The sequence below is a fragment of the Mus pahari genome, chromosome 14, assembly GCF_900095145.1.
Source record: "Mus pahari chromosome 14, PAHARI_EIJ_v1.1, whole genome shotgun sequence".
Lineage (NCBI taxonomy): Eukaryota > Metazoa > Chordata > Mammalia > Rodentia > Muridae > Mus > Mus pahari.
In genome coordinates this window covers 52796553-52799424 of record NC_034603.1, presented here as the reverse complement: position 1 = coordinate 52799424, position 2872 = coordinate 52796553, and positions in this window count along the sequence as shown.

The window sequence follows — 2872 nt, the reverse complement described above, 5'->3', positions numbered from 1 at the left end:
TTTTTGGTTTTTCGAGACAGGGTTTCTCTGTGTAACCCTGGCTGTCCTGGAACTCACTTTGTAGACCAGGCTGGCCTCAAACTCAGACATCTGCCTGCCTCTGCCTCCCAAGTGCTGGGATTAAAGGTGTGCAACACCACACCTGGCTGAAAAATAATTTCTACAAACCTATCTTCACAGAAATGTATACATATGTTTAAAAGCACCCTTTTTTTCTGAACTGTTTTAAAGTATACTGCATAATGTCTTTCCCTCTAAATAAACTCAGTATAAATTTATTAATAACAGGATTTTGGTCAAAAGCACCCAGGAAGAAGGTAAGTTGTTACTGACAGTATTTATGGAGATGATTTCTCCTCCCCTTGAACCTCTGCAGAACTTTGTGCCTGTTTTAATGGCTAGAATGCAGCAGAGGATGCTGGGTTGACCTCTGAAACTAAGTCTTAAAGGCAATGCTGTGCCCCACCCCCTATCTTTCTCACTTCACCAATCCAGCCACAATATGGTGGGGCATGAGGAAGCACAGAAGGCAGAGTTATTCTGTCATCTCCAATTATGGTCTTAGCTGACAACCAGCATCAAGTATATGATTGATTCATAAGACCCCAGTTCCTAGCTCTTGACCCATCATGACTAACAGTATATGGAACAGTAGTTGGCTAACCCCAAAGAACCTTGATCAACTGGAGATTCATAAGCAATATGAATGTTATTGTATTAAAGGTAATTTTTGTGTGTGTGCAGCAATGATGATTCAGAAAACCACAGAATTTTCTATTCGAATGTGATTTTTACTTCAGAGGCAGGATTAAGCTCCATGTTGCCTCTATGCCTGTGATCCTAGCACTTGAGAGGCTGACACAGAAAGACTGTCATGTGTTTTGAGTCTAGTCAGTATTATAGAGATCCTGTCTCAACAAACAACCTAAGAGGATAAAATGCAATGCTGCCGCAATGAGGATGAAGAAAATTCTGTTCACCTATCAGGACATATGCACCTTTTGAGTCAACTGTTATCCAGGCGTGGTGGTGCCTTTAATCCCAGCACTTGGGAGGCAGAGGCAGGTGGATTTCTGAGTTCGAGGCCAGCCTGGTCTACAGAGTGAGTTCCAGGACAGCCAAGGCTATACAGAGAAACCCTGTCTCGAAAAACCAAAAACCAAACCAAAACCAAACAAAAACAAGAAACCAACCCCCCCAAAACGAACAAACAAACAAACAAACTAAAAAAGAGTCAACTGTTAGAATGGAATGTCCTTATATCAGTTTGTATAAGATATTTGAGTTAATAAATGTACATAATGACCTGTTAACTACAATTAAAGCCTGTCTTTTTTTTTTTTTTCATTCTGCATTTAGAAAAACTAGATGATTTGGAATAATTTAGCAGCTTTTAGCCAGAAAGAATACCCATTCGGAGAGAGTCTTAGTGTTGTTTGCTTCGAAAATACACTGACCAGAAAGCAAGTTGGGGAGGAAAGGGTTTATTTGGCTTACACTTCCAGATCATAATCCATCACTGGAGGAAGTCAGTAAGAAGCATCCCTCCATGGTCTCTGCATCAGCTCCTGCTTCTGGGTTCCAGACCTGTTTGAGTTCCTGTCCTGACTTCCTCCAATGATGGATTATGATCTGGATGTGTATGTCAAAATGATAGTATATGGGCAGAGCTCCTAATGAGGGTACAGTTTGTTTTGGTGGGGGATACTTGAACCCTTTTCTTAAGGAATTTTTGGGATAATATCTACAGGCTACTACCTACCTACACACACACACACACACACACACACACACACACACACACACACGCATGTCCCATATGTATGTGAAGGTCAGAGGGCAACTGGTAGAAACCAGCTCTCACTTTTGATCTTACCTGTATCTTAGTATTGAACTCATGTCATCTAGGCTTGGTGGCAAGTATCTTTACCAGCTGGGCTATTTTACTAGCCTAGTACCTTATTTTTTAGAATGATGTTAGGGTGTATACCTAGGACTTCCTGTCAGGTGCTGCCATTGACAACTTAAATGTCACAGCAAAACAGAAATCTGACAAAAACCAATGAAACACTTGAAGTCTGTAAGCATTCAACTACTTACAATTCTTAACAAGTGTTAAATGTACCTTGCTAGTTAATAATGGACTTTGTTCTATAATTTGCTTTAATAGCTATCTTTGATTTTGTCTGTGCCAAAGACAACTCTGATGAGAATAAACTTCTCTGACTTCTCTTTTATATTCTGTGCCTTCACTCATGATTGTTCTTACCCCTTAGTTTTCCTACCTTATTGGCTTTGTATTCTCAATCTTCTTTCTAGTTCCTCACCCTCTAGAATTCTCGTTATTTTACTTTATTGAAGCAGGGTCTCTCTAGGTCGCTGTGGCTCCAGAACAGCCACCAGAGCACACCAGGCTGGTCTTGAACTTACAGAAATCCACCTGTAATTATCTCTGCCTGTCAGTGCTGAGGTTAAAGGTGTGTGCCACTATTCCCAGCTCAGAACTTTTCTTGTTAAAATCCTCAATTACCAGGTCAGTATGGTGACTGACACATGAAATCCCAGCACTTGGTAGGCTGAAGCAGAAAAATTGTAATGAATTTGAACTCAATCTAAACTATATAGTAAGTTTCTGTCTAGCCTGAACTAGACTGAGACTCTGTTTCATAGAATAAACAAAAAATTCCATTCCGTTGGGAGAAGACTATGTCCTTTGAAATCTTTTAGACATATAGATATCTTTAAATACCATCAACCTCCAATGACTTCAGATTTCCAACCTCGAACTTTTCTTTCTTTCTTTCTTTCTTTCTTTCTTTCTTTCTTTCTTTCTTTCTTTCTTTTTTTTAAGATTTATTATTATATGTGAGTA